Here is an 18,583-nt window from a genome sequence, read left to right on the forward strand (position 1 = left end):
ACCATTAACCTTGTATATTTATCTAAAGCTGAGTGTAATGATGCAATAAATGACATGTCCACAGAATTATATCATTTGCGTGTTACACTTAAGTCTCTTACTAAGGAAAATGCTAAAATCAAAGAAAACAATTTGTTTTTAAGTGAGAGGAATAATGTGCTAGAGTCTCAGTTCATTGAATTTGAAAAATTGAAAATTGAGTGTAAAATTGCTAAGGATGAATTAACTGAGTCCTTGAAGAAAGAAGAGATCTTGAAGAAGCGGCTTGAACGAGAACATGAGGTGATTAAGGCATGGAAAACATCTAGAGATGTTCATGCTCAAATCACCAAAGTTCAAGGTATTGAGTCCTTTTGTGATGCAGCCTGGAAGAAGAATAAGGAGAAGCTGAAATCCAATTTGGTTGAAGGATAGCTAACAGATGTAGACTCGACGGATGATGAGGGTCATCCGTCGGATAACAAAAAGGGTTATTCGTCGAGTGATATAAATCCTCATCCGTCGACTGTGAGCAAACTTGTGAGTAAAGCCAAACTTGCCAAGTTAGATGAGAAATATGGATCAGTTTCCAAGAATTTTATTCCAGGAGAATCCAGTCAAGTGAAGAAGGAGAAAAAGGCTAATGTTGGTCATATGACTGTCAAGCAATTGAGTGACAGACTGGAAAAGATTGAGGTTAAAACAAAGGCTAAAAAGAAAAATAATAGAAATGGTAAAGTAGGAATTAAAAAGCATAACAACTACACACCTGATAAATATGCTCCTAGAAAAATCTGTGTCAATTGTGGTAGTGTAAATCATTTGTCTGTTAATTGCAAAACTGCCATGTCTACTTCCATATCTGTGCCACCTCATTTTCCCAACATAAATGTCATGCCTTCTATGCCTATCAATGCTATGTCTACACAGAATATGAATGCACAGTTTGCTAATATGCCATTTACACCTAATCCTTATTATGCTGCATTTAGTATGCCACAAATGCCATTTAGCATGCCTTACTAGAATAACATGTTTACTAGTAGCATGCCATTTCCTGTTAATCAAAATATGCATGAAAATTATACTGTAATGAATGGTTTCAAAGGTCCAACTCAAATGACTAAGGATGAATTTGATATCCCCAAGTCAAATGAGATCAAACCTAAGAAATAGAAAAAGAAAGCTAACAAGGCAGGACCCAAGGAAACTTGGGTATCAAAATCAACTTGATTTGATTTTGATGTGTGCAGGGAAACAGAAAGAATCTATGGTACTTAGATAGTGGCTGTTCAAGACACATGACTGGTGATTTTACCCTGCTCACAGAGTTCAAGGAGAGAGCTGGCCCAAGTATTACTTTTGGAGATGACAATAAGGGTTATACTGTGGGATATGGCTTGATTTCAAAAGACAATGTCATCATTGAGGAGGTTGCCTTAGTGGATGGCCTCAAGCATAATTTGTTGAGTATCAGCCAGCTATGTGATAAAGGCAATTCAGTAAAATTCAACTCTGAAGCTTGTGTTGTTACAAACAAAAGGAGCAATAAAGTGGTTCTCACTGGAGTGAGAAAAAGAAATGTGTACCTAGCTGACTTCAACTCATCAAATGCAGAATTTGTTACTTGTCTTCTCAGCAAAGCAAGTCAGGATGAAAGTTGGTTATGGCACAAGAAGCTATCCCATTTAAACTTCAAGACCATGAATGAACTTGTAAGGAAAGAACTGGTTAGAGGTATTCCTCAAATGGAGTTTTCTAAGGATGGATTGTGTGATACCTGCCAAAAAGGAAAGCAGATCAAAGCATCATTCGGAAAGAAGCTTGATTCAACAATTGAAGAACCTTTGCAACTGCTACACATGGATTTGTTTGGACCAATCAATGTGTTGTCCATCTCAAGGAAAAGATTTTGCCTAGTAATTGTAGATGATTTCTCAAAGTTCTATTGAACATATTTTCTAAAGTCTAAAGATGAGGCTAGTGAAATCATCATCAATTACATAAGGCAAGTCAATAATCATCCTGATTTCAAAGTTAGAAGAATCAGGAGTGACAATGGAACTGAGTTCAAGAATTATTTCATGAGAGCATTTTGTGAAGAAAATGGGATTTTGCATGAGTTTTCAGCAGCAAGAACTCCACAACAAAATGGAGTAGTCGAAAGGAAGAATAGATCACTTATTGAAGCTGCAAGGACAATGCTTGAAGAGTCTAAGTTACCAACATATTTCTGGACTGAAGCTGTAAATACTGCATGCTACACTCAGAATATTTCTCTGGTTAATCAAGCAAAATGCATGACTCCCTATCAATTGTTCAAGAACAAGAAGCCAACTCTAAATTTTCTTCATGTCTTTGGCTGCAAATGTTATATCTCGAGAAATTAAACTGATCAGAATGGGGAGTTTGATGCTAAAGCAGATGAAGGAATTTTTGTTGGATATGCTGTTGGTAAAGCATATAGAGTCTACAATCTAAAAACCAACATTGTTGTGGAATCAATGCATGTTGTGTTTGATGATAAAAAGATTGAAGGACTGCAAGATGGAGATTACCATGAGAGCCTCAAATTTGATAATATGGAGATGGTTAGTGATGACAGTGATGATGAAAGTGATCAAGAAACGGTATCAAAGGATAATGCAGAAAAATCCACTACCAATGAAGCACAAAAATCAACATCTATCGAGTTGTATAATGCTTCATCCGTAGGGAGGCAATCTGCTTTATCCGTCGGGAGACAACCAGCTTCATCCGTCGGTACTCAAAATTCACCATCCGTCGGGTCATCAAAAGAAGCTGGAGGTCAGAATAGATCACTTACAGAGAGTTCCCATTTCTCAAATCAATGATCCATTAACTCAGGGGGAGTTTCTAATAAATTTAAACTCAATCACACATCAAGACAACAATGAGGCCTCTTCATCTAGAGCTAATCTACCTCAACAAAGGAAATGGACAAAGGATCATCCCTTTGAGCTCATCATTGGTGATGTATCTTCCAGAGTTCAAACAAGGAGAGCAACTCAAGAAGAATGTCTATACAACAGCTTTCTTTCTAAGGAAGAACCAAAGAAGGTAGAAGAAGCTTTGTTGGATCCTGATTGGATTTTAGATATGCATGAGGAGCTAAACCAATTTGAGAGAAATAAGGTATGGAAGCTGGTGCCCAAGCCTAAAGGAAAGAATCCAATAGACACCAAATGGGCATTCAGAAACAAGATGGATGAAAATGGCATAGTAGTCAGAAACAAAGCTAGATTGGTTGCTAAGGGCTATTGTCAACAAGAAGGAATATATTTTGATGAAACATTTGCTCCTGTTGCAAGACTTGAAGCCATCAGAATCTTCTTAGCCTATGCAGCCCATGCCAATTTCAAAGTCTAACAATTGGATGTCAAAAGTGCCTTTCTAAATGGAGATTTGGAGGAGGAAGTCTATGTCAGTCAGCCTCCTGGGTTTGAAGATCCAAACTTTCCAGAATATGTTTACTATCTTTTGAAAGTACTTTATGGACTAAAGCAAGCACCTAGAGCCTGGTATGATACATTTCTCAAAGTTTCATTTAGAGAATCACTTCACTAGAGGTACTGTAGACAAATCTCTTTTCTTTAAAAATGTTAATGGATCTAGTATACTTGTTCAAATTTATGTAGATGACATTATTTTTGGCTCTACAGATGAAAAACTTTACAAAAAGTTTGCCAAATTGATGCAAAGTATGAAATCAGTATGATGGGAGAACTAACTTACTTTCTTGGTTTGCAAGTTAAGCAAGTTAGTGATGGAATATTCATTAGTTAAACTAAATACATTTATGATATTTTAAAGAAGTTTGATCTAATGGATTGCACATCTGCAAAAACTCCCATGGCCACTGCAACTAAGCTTGAATTAAACACTACTGAAAAGTCTGTGGATATTTCAAGTTATAGGGGCATGGTTGGCTCACTTCTGTACTTAACAACAAGTAGGCCAGATATATTGTTTGCTACATATTTGTGTGCTAGATTTCAGGCTGATCCTAGAGAATCTCACTTAGTAGCTATTAAGAGAATTTTCAGATATCTCAAGGGAACACCAAAACTTGGCATTTGGTACCCTAGAGATTATGGTTTTGATCTAACTGGTTATTCAGATGCAGATTATACAGGTTGTAGAATTGATAGAAAAAGTACAACATGAACCTGTTAATTTCTAGGAAACAAGCTTGTGTCCTGGTTCAGTAAAAAGCAAAATTCAGTTTCTACTTCTACAGCTGAAGCTGAATATATTGCTGCTGGCAGTTGCTGTGCACAGATTTTGTGGATGAAAAAATAATTGCTAGACTATGGTTTGCAAGTTGAAATGATTCCCATTTTCTGTGATAACACAAGTGCAATTGCCATCACTGAAAATTCAGTACAGCATTCAAGGACAAAGCACATAGACATCAAGTACCACTTTTATAAGGGAACATGTAATGAATGGTATTGTGGAACTACATTTTGTTCCAAGTGAAAAGTAGCTTGCAGATATATTTACCAAGCCACTGGATGAATCCACCTTTTCAAGGTTGGTAAGTGAGTTAGGTATGCCAAATTACTCTTGAATCTTTATAGATTGTTTGCAAGTTGTAATGCAGCCAGAAATTTAATTGATTTTTCAGTCATGGATGAAATTTTGGCTAAGTCAAAATTTACATCTCGATGGATGATCACTATCCATCGAGTTTGATCATCCGTCGGTATACTATTTGTTAATAAAATAAATTACTTTTATGGAATATTTTATGACTCGACGGATAACTGATTTATCCTCATCCGTCGAATTGTCTTATTCTTAGCCGTTGATTCTCTGAACATTATCCATCGAGTATACTTATAGTTTATAAGCATAACACAATGGATAATTGATGAAATTTTTACAGTTTATTTTTAAACGGCTATTTTAGGCAATTCTTATTGGTTACTTTATTTTACTTTATTATTTTTGACAGTTATTTTTGAGATAGTATAAAAGCATAATTCATTTTCATTACTTTTCTTTTATCATTCTCAAATCATCTGCTCTAATTTCTTTCTTTCTCAAAAGCACTTACTCTCTCTCTCTGTAAGTTTTTACTCTCTAACAATGGCACCTGTCGTCAAGATAATGTCTCAAACTGGATTTATTTATGAGAAGAACAACTTCACTGCTCTTTTGAACAAAGGGATTCAACAGTCTGGTGACTACCACAAAATGATGGACTTTGTGAAGAACTGCAAACTTAACTATACCATGCTGGAATCACCCACCATATACTGTGAAGTTGTTGAAGAGATGTGGACGACTGCAACATATAACTCAACTGATAAGACAATCACATTCACTATTTAAGGTAAGGAATTCTGTGTTAATAGTGGTATTGTTAAAGCATATTTCAAAATTCCTGATAATACTGTAACTTCACCACACACAGACACTGCCATTGTTAACATGCTTAACTCCATGGGCTATGCACTCTCTACTTCTAAGTTAAGTGAAATTAGAAGGTTGGGTCTTAGGAAGGAATGTAGTTATCTATGTGATGTAGTTACTAAGGTATTCTCTGGTAAAATCAGTAATTTTGATTCTGTCAATATCTATATGCTTAACATGCTTTACATGCTAGTTACTGATAAGTTCTTTAACTTTAGTGATCTTGTTTTGTTTGAGTTGGGGTTTAAGTTAGGGGAGTCAAATAAAAGGGGTAAAAATGTTTATTATGCTAGATTTTTAATGATGATTGCTAACCACCTCTCTGAGGATATTGTGCTGGAGAACCCAACCAACAAATTAGATTGTTGGGTTCAAGAGAGAAGGATTATTGCAGATTTGAACGGGGCAAACCATCACAAAGAGGTGCCACTCTTCTATTTTCCTGTTATGGAGGTACCTCAGGTAAGTGAGGTAAGTTCAGCTATCCCTACTCTTCCATCCTCACAAATTTCTTTGCCTTTTAGTGTAGCTCTGGCAACTGTGTCAATGACCCAACAGTTGCCTACCCAAGCTACCAAACCATAAAAAATTTCTAAATCCAAGTCAAAGAAAGCCCCCTCTGGTATCTCTTAAAAGATTCCAGTTACAAAATCCACCAAATCTAAAGAGGGGAGTGTGAAGGTGGGTAAGGTAGGTGAGGGGCAGGGTGAACATAAAAGAAACCCTAAGGATAAGGTTGGAGAGGTGAGTGTTTCCCAGCCTAGCCACACTGTAGTTTCCCAACAGACTGCAGTGCTTAATAAGGACATAAGCTCATTGTTAGTTACATCCTCCCAAAAGGATGTGACTATTGAACAAAACTCTCAGCCAAGAGCACAGGCCAAAAGGGTAAGGGATACAAGCTCACCCCAAACCTATACTAGAAAGAAGAAACCAAAAACCCTTGGGGATGCACAGGGTTCACACACTGTGCAAACTGGTGCTGAAGATACAGTCACTGTACCTTTTCAAAGTCAGTTTAATGTGGCTCCAATAAATGTGGAGTCACAACCAAAATCTTTAATTATAGAAGCACCTCAAACACCAAATTCTCCCACAAACTCTCTGGATGCGGATATGATCAACACATCAATTCCTGATTCCCCTTCTTTAACTCTGTTGGGGAAGCCAAAATCTAGTGCAAGTGAGCATCATCTTTTGGATGATTTGTTGGCTCACTTGCCAATTCTTTCAGGAACTGTTGAGACATATGTGCCAAAATTCTCATCAATCTGCACAGAGTCCATAATAGTTTCCACTCCAAACTCATTTATTCCTACTTTCTCGATGGATATTGTTCATCCATCGAGTAGTGATTGTATCCCGACGAATATCCCTTATCTGTCGAGTGTCTCTGCACAGCTTCAAATTTTATCAATTATCTCAAGTGCGGAAGACTTAGTGGTAGTACAATCACTCCTAGGATTGAGGGAAGAGAGTGTTATGAGTGAGAGTCTGGGCTGCTCCCAGGAAAAAGGAGAGGAAAAGAGTGAAAATATGCAATTCAGTTCTTCAGGGTTGGCAAAAGAGAGTGTGAGGAGTCCCATCTTAGATGGTGAAGGTGAGGGTGTGAGGGTGGTGAGCCAAGGTGAGACCTTGATGCAATAAAAGAGAGATAATGAGAGAAATGCAGGTACATGAGATATAAGGGTGGATGTCATTGCAAGTGAGTTAATGAATATCCAGGATGCAGACAGGGAGGGACTATCTCAGCAACCTCAAGCTGTTATAGATTCTACCTCCCTTGATGCTGAGACATTTACTCACCCTGTTCCAGCATATCAACTTCTAGCTGAACAAGGCAATGATAATGCAGAAAGAATGCTCAACTTGGTGCACACCATACAATCACTACTAAGAGCTAAGGATGCCATCACAGCCTTGCCTTCTACAGCTGGTGATGTTGATTATGAGACTGGTGGTTTAGAAGATTTCTTTGAAGGTGAGGATGCAGAAAGTGGAGAAGAGCTATTGAACTTAGGGGGAGAAGCTGGCCCTAGTTCAAGGTCAAGCATGCCATCATGGGTATTCTCCAAGAAATGTGATGAACATCACTTCAAATCTACTCTCATCCAGCTAATCAGTCAAACACAGTCTGCACTTCAATCATCCACAAATGCTAGCACCAAGAAGCTTCTGCAAGCACATCTTGCTTCTCTCCAACTACATCAAATTCAAGGCTATCAACAAACTCTCAATGTCTCCACTCTCAAACAGGAAATTGGTGAACTCAAGAAAGACTTTTCTGAGAGATTGGAAGCTAGACTTCCAGGGACAACAATTACAGACATCAAGAGACAGCTCAAGAAAAACTCAGATCTTGCCACCAAAGTTGATGCCTTGGACAAAAGAATGTTTGTTATGGAGGTATCTCTTACAGCAATTCATCTACACCAAGCTCGACAAACAGACTTGCTTCAGAAACTGGTGGCTGCACAAACCTCCTCCTCTACACAGATTGATGATAACAAAAAGGGGAGAAAGAGAGTTCTAGGAGTGAGGGGGAGCAAAAAGTGCTCAACATTCAAATTAGCAAAGTAATTATGCCTATAATTACTATCTCAAAGCCACCAGCTAAGGACAGTATTGATCTGATAAAGGAAGCAGCAGCTACTTTGAAAGCAGCTGAAAAGGAGCAGTTGAATCCAATCAACTGGGAGAAAATTGATGAGAATATTCAAAAGAAGTTTGCGCTAGCAAAGAAGCCAGAAAAGTCAGCCATTCATCACTCTCAAGTCAGGAAAATCTCTGTGAATGAAATGAGCATGAACTATCTGGAAAGAGGACAACCATCCTGCATCAAATCTCCAAAGGCTAAAGTACTTTTGAAGCCAAGGGTGAACTATCCAAAATCATCACTAAAGAACCCTTTGGATACAGTGTATGAGACACCAAAGCCTGATGAGAAGAAACTGTTGTCAAGATCCATTTCCTTCTACAAGGATCCAGATGATTCAACTTTAAAAAGGAGAATTGCTAAAGTTTTCAGGAATGGTAAAGAAATTTGTGTGGTGGCTGGACATCCTCAATTTGCTAAAGCAAAGAGAGAAGAAAAGGCAAGATTGAAGCAAGAAAAGAAGCAAGTTACTCTAGATGCTAAAAAGGTTAAACAAAAGAAAGAGCAAGCTGTTATTTTGGCCAAGCTACAAGCTGTGAAATTAACACAACAAATTCCTGCTCAACCATCTGAAATCACCGAATCTCAAGATCTAAAGAAGCAAGTTGAACCACAACAGAAGAAATCTCACAGATACAAGGAATTGGCCAAAAGAACCAAAAGGAAATTGAACTTTGTTGGTAAGGAATTGGAGGATCAGTTTCCCAAGGAATCCATTCCAACTACAACTCAAGCATCAAAACCCTCAGTGGTATTTGAAGACATTAAGGTGGTGGATCCTTACTGGAACATTCATGGTGAACCTATTGTGCCTAAGGATGAACCAATAGACTGGGAAAGTCTACCAATTCCTGACTTCAATTTGCCAATCCTTAACAAGCCAAATAGAACAAAGTCAAGAGCAGTCAAGAAAGTGAAGCTTTCACCTCTCAAATCCAAATCTCTAACCAAAGCTCAATCCAAATTCAACAAGGGAGATTACATGTACTTATATGACATCAAGGAATTCTCTGAACTAAACCTCTATCTAGATGAACTGGAAGAAGTTAAAGGGATTGATGCCTACAGGAATCTACCTGAAAGGTTAGTTTTCAAGTACAAGGGAGGAAAGGAGATTCAATGGCCACTTCACAGGATCCTTCAAGAAAGCCAATCTGTGCTGATAAAGGTTTATTCATCATTCAAGAAGAACTTTGGATTTAATGTAACTGCCAAAGAAGATTGAAGAACTGAGGAGTATTAGAGCTAAAAATGCACTCCCAAAGACTCTAACTATTCCTTACACAGGGAGTAGAGTGCATCTAAGGCCTACTGGCTGATGGAGTTCATGGATGACAAAGGAGTTAGAAGATTTTTCAGATTAAAAGACCAATTGAGCATCTCTAGTAACGAAACTCTTTTAGAAATACAAGAAAAGCTAAATCTCTCAGAATCTGATGAACTGGAATTCCACAGACAGCTCCAAAATTAGATAGAAGAAAATAACAAAAATCTTGGAAAGAGATCCATATCTTCAAGGAATTAGATTATTCTACTCAGGCTAAAGGAGCACCTTGAAAATGACTGTGAGCTAATCTTTGTGCATTTTGTTATTTGAAGCACTTTACAGTTTTATCTACTCACTTTTAAAGTTGTATTTTTAGGGTGTCTTGTTATCATCAAGTTTCTCTTAATTTATGGCTACAATTCCAGTAGACATAAATTAGGAGAGATTGTTGTGGATATGTTGTAAACTTGATGATTTCATTAACAAAATACCTCAGTATATTTTACTTAGTGAAAAATGTAGCACTCGACGGATAAGGAATATAGTCTTGACGGATGACTCAATATAGTCCCGACGGATGATGATTAATTATCCATCGAGTGAGTAGCTTATGTAATAATGAGTCTGTAGCACATTTCTGCATACACCTTATTTAGATTCTGTAGTAGCATTCAAGTCATGTTGACTTTAATTAGATATGCAGAATAGGTTGATTAATTGTACATAGATGATGTCTTGTAATTTTGCATAAATGAAATAAAGTCAAGTGCCAGATAGCTACCCGACGGATAAACAACAATGCCACTCGACGGATGTTCAACAAGGCAACCCGACAGATGATCATGTACCCGACGGATAATCAATTCAAACATCTGTTGACAGTGACAACACAGTCACATGCGTCGAGTGTATGCAAAAGGAATGTGAAAGCCTATTCAACTGGGATTTAGAGAACAAAAAAGCATTGCCATTTCCATGCTATTATGAAGATATTCAAAGATGCTGGGATAGAGTAATGAAGCAGCATAGTATTAGACTTGATAGGTTTTGTTTTATTATCTTGTCTTATTACTTTGTAATCTTGGTGATATATAAACCAAGAAGTAGCAAATAGAACAAAAAGAACAAGACTAAAAACATTATCTAAGAGAAACAATTGTAAGCTGCATCCTTAGAATTTTCTGTAAACTTAGTTGTTCATATTTGTAAGCAGCTGTGAGCTAATCTTGATATAATATATATCTCTGGTGGATACATTTAAATCCACGAGAAAGTTTTTAAAGACCTGTGTTTTTAATTACTTGTGTTTTGATTTTACTAACTTCTTATTCCGCACTTTGCAAATCAAACACTTATATATTATTAAGATAGAACATTTTATATTTTTGAAAAAGGTTCAAGAATTCTATTCAAACCCCCTTCTGTAATTCTTGTTGCATTATTAGGGACTAACACCTTTTGATATTCTAAAGCGTGTTGGCAAAGTAGCTTACGAGTTGGCGTTACCTCCGAACATGGAGCACATTCACAATGTTTTTCACGTATCGATGCTTAAGAAGTATAATCCAGACTCCAGGCATGTAATCGAATACGAGCCAATAGAGCTTCAAACCGATTTATCATATGTAGAGAGTCCGATAGAGATTCTAAAGTGTTAAGAAATAAAGTGGTAAAGTTAGTCAGAGTACTGTTGAGAAACCCAAAGGTTGAAGAGTCAACCTGGGAGTTAGAAAGTGATATAAAAGAAAAGTACCCTCATTTGTTTTCTTAGGAGATTCTGAGGACAGAATCCTTTTAAGGGGGGGAAGGATGTAATATCTGGGATATGTCGTGTAATTATTTTTGCTAATAAATAAATATTATGCATGTTTCGTGTTTATTCAGTGAAGTATTTGTTAAGTGATATATGTGTTTGGATGTTTAAAGATAATATAAATTGAGTATTTTAATTTTTATATGTCTAAAATAAAATATAGATAATTTTCATATCTTCTTATTTATTTTTATGTTGATTTATGATTCTATAGGAAATATATGGATTTTATAATTTTTTTTCCGAGTATTTATAAACTATTTTATACAATCGGGAACCAACCGATGTCACCCGTTTTTTACGTTTTTATAACCCGAAAGCTCTTCAGAGAACTCCTTCCTAACCTAATTACAATATTCCGAGCATTTTCCATGTTTCGACTTTTTCGATCCGGCATACGGTTTGTCCTGCGCGGGTCCCGGCGCAATATTTTCGATACATTTTTCATTTCGGTAAATCAATAAAACTCGTATTTTTGATAAACGGGATCTTTTTATTAAACTATTACAATTATCACCTCGTAATACGTGTCACCAGGCGCTGAGACCAAGACCGCAGTATAAATTGTACTGATTTGGATAATTATCCCGAAAACCGGTACCGTTTGGACCTGTTTTTATAAATAAACGTACCATTTTATATCCGGAATGATCCAACGGGATACTAATTTTCCGTAATTATAAATAGCCTTTACCGTATTTTATTTCATACCGAAAATCATTTACAGACAGTAATTATAGAATTTTCCAGAGAAAAACCCTAATTTCATAAAATCTTCTGAGAATCAAATACAGTTTCAAGGTGTTATTGAAATCCGTTCGGAAAGCTCTGGTAACCAAAACGAAGGATTTGGAGTATACTTTCAGATTTCAGAACTTGTTTCACTGCAGAATCAAAGGTTTATTTTCTGTAATTTTATTTATTTTCGAATTATTTTGATTAAAAATATGATTTTTTGTTCGGATGATTGTTTGAATGATTTGATGCTTGCATGTTGTAGAGCTTGTTTTCCTGATGATTTTGATATGTCATATGACTGATTTGGAGTTCAATAAACATGTTCAAAATTGAGATAATTTTCGAATTTTAAAATTAGGGTTTATAACACGTATGAATGTTCTTAATTGAAATTTAGGGCTTTTTGTTCTAGGGGTTATTAGATGTTGAAATATAGTGGGTTTTGTTCCTCATGAAATTTGCAATCGATTGGTGTATAGCTCGTTAACAGACGATTCATGGTTTGAACGAAGTTGTGTTTTGAAGTTTACGTCAGGTCACCGGAAACCGGTGAGTTTCTTGGCCATTTTCCGGCCAATAGGGGTTATTAGAATGATTTGATTGCATGGTTGTGTTCCTGGTGTTGTGTAGATTAAATCTGGAGCTTGTGGAGGTGTGAGGATTCCGGGAACGCCGTCTCCGGCGAGACAGGGCGTTTCCGGTGACGGGGGTGCAAAATTGCACTTTAGTCCCTATTGTTTTAAAAACGATGAAGTTCAGTCCCTGAACTTTCCAGAACTTGCAAATTTAGGATTCCTGTTTATAAATTATTTAAAAAACATATTTTCTATTTATTTTAATTATAAAAATTCGCTTTTAATTTCTGAAAATTCCAAAAATTATTATTTTAATTCCAAAAATTATTTTTAATTCAAAAATAAACCAGAATTAATTAGTTAATAATTAATTAGTTAATTGGTCAATTAATTCAAAAATTAATTGATTAATTGATTTAATTAATTATTAATTGATTTTAATTAATTATTTAATTAGATTTAATTATTTATTAATGATTTAAAAATTCTGAAAAATAATTTTGAGCTTTAAAATATTACTTTAAATTGTTTTCAAGGCTCGATAATTATTAGAAAATTATTTTAAAGCCAGATGTGGCCAACCGAACCCTGTTTATTGCTTTAAAATTGATCCAACGGCCCGTTTTAATATCGAAAAATATTTTATAAATCATACTAAATACCCGAAAGCCTTTTTATGACCGGACACTTCTCTATAAATGGAATGTCATCGATTGTTTGACGTGCTATGTGCTATATGTGACTTGTTTGTTTGACGGTCGGTCTATATGTTCGGTGTTTACTTGTGTATAGCATAACTTTCAATCCGTTAATCGGATTTGGGTAAAACGAAGGGTAGATAGAAGTGTATATCAAATGAAATCGTATGAATTAAGTATTGATAGATGTTTATGATATGTGAGCAGAAGAGGCAAGGCGTAGGAAAGGGAAACAGATAGTCGAGGAGTAGGAGATTGTGATTGGAAGTTAGAGAAGTATAGCAAGCTAATATCTGGAAAGTGTTCTGAACTTTCTCGAGATATATTGTAGTTGATTGATAGTCCTGTTTTATATTGCAAGTGCTTTGAAGCACTGAACCCTAAACCTTGATTCCAGTTGTTGATCTTTGAGTCGTAAACCTTATTCTTTCTGAACCATCGATTGTTGTATACCCGAATACGAACCATAGATATATGATACTACTCCACAAATACATACAGACTAAATGCCAAATACTGAATCAAATTGCTTACATACTCAAACCATTGTACCTTATATTTATTCTGTTATTATGTTAGAATTGGATTGTTTTACAAAATTGTGGACCAGATTCGTGGTCAGACCAGATTGGTGGTCAAGTTAGGCCAATGTGTGCCTTGGATCCAGTAATTAGAGCAGAGCTGTGTGCCTTGCTCGAGGTTAGTGCGTGACTGATCAACAGCCTAACCTTGATTTTAAAATAAAAATATAATATCCAATTCTAAATCAATAATCATTGTTCACTTGATACCTTAACCCTTTTCACTTGATGATCATTATTCTCAGTCTTATCATTGTGACTTGCTGAGCTAGTTAGCACATTTGTGCGATGTTGTTTATGTTCTTTTCCAGTTAAAAAGGAATCAGTTGGTAGCGAGGATCCCCAATCCAGTGCGAGAGCTAGGGGTCCAGGTTGCTCGAGTTAAGCTAGCTGACAGCTTTTGAGATAGTTTAAGTTTGTAAAAGTTTGTAATAATGTTTAATATTCAGTTCTGAGTTTAAATAGTTGGGATTTGGACGTTTGTAATATAAAGTGTGTGTGTGTCCTGTGTACATACTTTAACCTTTTGCGCTCCGTGGTAGTCGGTAAGTAGGGTCACTGCATATTATTATCATCTTTATTATTGTTATAAGCAGGTTATAAATAAGGTGTCTGTGTGTGGACCCCAAACTTCTGACCCGGGTTTGGAGGGCGCCACAGTACTCGTGCAACGAAAGTTGGCGTGTGTCAGTTTCGTGTTATCTGATTAGTGTCATCACCATTGCATGCTAAGGTTAAGATCAATAAGGCTATTGGATGAAATATTTAATGAAGTTAGAATCCCATGTTTATCATAATTATTAATTCAAGCAATCTTATTCTCGTAGTTATAATTATTAGTTTAATTCTTAGTTATAAACAACCTCAATTAGTTATCATCTTAGCATTGAATAATAACCATACATTATTGCTTAAGTGCGTGAATTAATTAGTTAGCCAAAAAAGTCTCTATGGGAACGAACTAGAAATGATTCTATACTACTTGTGAACTCGTATACTTGCATGTAATATTAGCGCGTGTTTAGCGACTAACAAGTTTTTGGCGCCGCTGTTGGGGACTGCAGTGTTAATTGGTAGTTTATATGCTTTCCATCAGTGGTCGTTAAAGTTCAATGACTTGGACATTGTTACTTATCTATTTCCTTGTCTTATTTTAGGTACTCTAGCGAGGGTGTATGCATACGCGTTCACGTACTCATAAGAGACCACTGGATAAAGCCGAGGAAGAAGTTGTGGTAGTTCGAAGGGAAGTTATTGAGGAAGAAAAGAAGGTAGAAGGAGAAGAGAAAGTCGAAGAACCAGTTATAGTAGCGATGGGAGATCAAGCAGAAAAACCGAAGGCTTTAATGGATTATTCTAAGCCTAAGATTAATGACATTCAGTCAAGCATCATGTTGGATATATTTGAGATGTCATGTCTAATATGTTTCATGTTTAGTTTTCAGATCTTAACTAACAGGAAATATCAGTTCTTATTGAAATCAGGACTTACTGGAAGTCAGGACTTAAGGATATCAGGACTTAGATTATCAGAAGATAATATCAGAAGATGGATATCAGAACTTAAGTAATGGAGGACTAACAGTTAAGGAAGGAAGATAATTTACAGGAAAGAAGATCGAAACTAATACGGAATAAGATATGCATGGAAAGAGTTCAAGGACTAGAAGAATTATATAAGATATCTGGTTGATATATTTTATGAGACAGAATTATATTCCATATCAACTAGAAGTTATCTTGTAACTGTGTGTCTATATAAACACAGACATAGGTTTACTCTACAAGAGTTACGATCATCGAGAAGATCATATATTGTAACCTAGCAGCTCTCATGATATTTGTCCATCACTGAGAGAGAACAGTTCCATTGTAACAGAGTTTGTTATATCGAATACATTTGTTTTCTGTTACTTGTGCTTTTAATCAATTTGATTATATTCTGTACTGTATTCAACCCCATTCTACAGTGTTGTGTGACCTAACAAGTGGTATCAGAGCTTATCTGTTAACACACATACAATAAAGATCCAAAACAATCATGTTTGAAGAAGCAGAAAATCCAACCAAGCCCGCTAAAATCCAGATACTTGATGAGGAGATAGCAAGAAGATTATTTCTGAAACACAATCCAGGAATGGATTTAGAAAATCTCAAGGAGGAAGAAGCTAGATTTGCTGTTGAGAAGACAAATCCTAAGTCTAAAGCTTCTGATGCAAAGAAACCTCCAAGGCCAAAAGAAAAGGGCATTGTGATCAAGGAAAAGTCGAATTATGAAACTTTAAAGTTCAGAACTAGATCACAGACTGAGAGTAATCCCAAAGACAAAGGGAAAGGAAAAATTGATGAACCAACCAAGTCACTGGACTTGAAAACTTCTCAAGATCTGATGAAACCAGTGTGTAAAATGGTTCAAGTATCTGATGATAATCTTGTTGAAGATGAAACTGTTCAAATTCTGAAAAGAAGAAAGATAATTGAAGATTCTAAAACAACCTCTGACACTACTCAAGTTGCTTTTCAGAATAAGGACAGGAAAGTACAGAAGAAACATCAAATTCTGATCAAGCTATCAAGACATCAACTGCTGACAATGCTCAAGTTGATTTGAATAAATTGACAATTGCTGATAAGAAGAAGCTGTTATGGAAGAAATCTACTCCAGGTGAACTAAAATCCAATCTCATGATTAATCAACTTGCTACATTTGGGTTGAAAGCCAAGCAATCTAGAGATAGAGCTGGATTAGGTTCTGACGAAGAGAAGATTCAAATAGGAGTAGAGGTTACTCTAGGAGATCCTTTCATATTGACAGACAAACCATATGAACAAATCAAACAAAGGCACCTTGACAAGGTGTTGTCTGCTCAAGTTGTGATAGATGCTCATGATAAGGAGAATCTGAAAGAGAAATTAATCTTATTTCTCAATGATGGAAGGACTTATAGATTAGCTGATTCTGATGTATTAAAGAAGTCAATCAGAGAACTTCAACATATTCATTATCTTATGGAAGTAAAATCTGATGTTACAAGAAGATGGTCAGAATATATTTTGAAGGCTATAAGAGATCTATTCAGAATCTCTGGTACAAAGACTTCTCATTACAGTCCAATGATTACTGAAGGTGATGGAAGAGAAATTCCTATGCTGAAGAATTCTGCTAAGGTGGAAGTTATTCTGAATGGAAGATGCTTATGTTATAATGAAAACTCTTCACATCCTAAGGTTATCAGACTTGGTGATGGACTTGAAAGAACATCCATTCAAGCTCTCAGAACAGCCATTTATCAAATTGGTGACAGTAAAGAAGAAGAACTGATGCAGGTCAAAGCACAGTTAGCTGAAGTTCTGTAGAAAGCTGAAGATAATCTGATAAATAATTTTGTTAAGAATCATTATGTATTCAGATTGATTCAGTGATGTTGGTAAAGCTGGATGTTTTGTAAGTTGTAATTTATAGTCTTATTAAACTCTTATTGCTTTTGAACTTAAGTGTTTTTGACATCATCAAATCTATTAATTTGTATATTCTTGTATAATTTACAAGCTGGGGGAGATTGTTGGATATATTTGAGATGTCATGTCTAATATGTTTCATGTTTAGTTTTCAGATCTTAACTAACAGGAAATATCAGTTCTTACTGAAATCAGGACTTACTAGAAGTCAGGAATTAAGATAATCATGACTTAGATTATCAGAAGATAATATCAAAAGATGGATATCAGAACTTAAGTACTGGAGGACTAACATTTAAGAAAGGAAGCTGATTTATAGGAAAGAAGATCAAAACTAATACGGAATAAGATATGCATGGTAAGAGTTCGAGGACTAGAAGAATTATATAAGATATCTGGTTGATATATTTTAGGAGACATAATTATATTCCATATCAACTAGAAGTTATCTTGTAACTGTGTGTCAATATAAACATAGACATAGGTTTACTCTACAAGAGTTACGATCATCGAGAAGATCATATATTGTAACCTAGAAGCTCTCGTGATATTTGTTCATCACTGAGAGAGAACAGTTCCATTGTAACAGAGTTTGTTATATCGAATACATTTGTTTTCTGTTACTTGTGCTTTAAATCGATTTGATTGTATTCTATACTGTATTCAACCCCCTTCTACAGTGTTGTGTGACCTAACACATCATCAGACCAGCCATCAGGGCTAACACTTTTGAGATATAGTCAAGCACGATTCAGATGATACATAACTCAGTTTAGTTTGAGGGTTCTCCTACTGAAGACCCCAACATGCACATCAGGGATTTCATTGAGATCTGCGACACTTTCAAGTTCAATGATGTGACTGAAGACGCTATCAAGCTACGCCTGTTCCCATTCTCTCTAAGGGACAAGGCTAAGTGTTGGTTACACTCTCTGCCAGTAGGATCTATCACCACTTGGGAGGATCTTGCGCAAAAGTTTCTCACTAAATTCTTCCCCATGGCGAAGACTGCTGTAATCAGGAATGCTCTTACCCAGTTTGCTCAGAAAACATGGGAATCTCTGTGTGAGGCTTGGGATCGATATAAGGAGATGCTATGGAAGTGCCTACACCATGGCATGCCTGATTGAATGATTATTAATTGCTTCTATAATGGATTGGGTGCTACTTCTAGACCCATGCTTAATGCAGCATCAGGAGGAGCCTTATGGGTTAAGAGCTATGATGAAGCTTATGAACTTATTGAACTGATGGCTGCTAATGAGTACCAGAATCCTTCCCAAAGACTGCTCAGGGAAAAGTCGCAGGAATTCTGGAGTTGGACGCAGCTACTGCTATCGCTGCCCAACTTAAAGCTTTGACAATGAAGATGGAC

The 18,583-nt window shown here is 36.1% G+C and overlaps 1 non-coding gene across 1 annotated transcript; it reads right to left on the bottom strand.

The window, feature by feature from the left end:
* Window positions 1-18,221: 18,221 nt before the first annotated feature.
* LOC141722601 (small nucleolar RNA R71) lies at window positions 18,222-18,328 on the bottom strand. The gene has a single exon (XR_012575611.1). It is a non-coding gene; the product is annotated as a small nucleolar RNA R71 (small nucleolar RNA).
* Window positions 18,329-18,583: the final 255 nt, after the last annotated feature.

This window comes from Apium graveolens, chromosome 4, assembly GCF_009905375.1.
Source record: "Apium graveolens cultivar Ventura chromosome 4, ASM990537v1, whole genome shotgun sequence".
Taxonomy (NCBI): Eukaryota; Viridiplantae; Streptophyta; class Magnoliopsida; order Apiales; family Apiaceae; genus Apium; species Apium graveolens.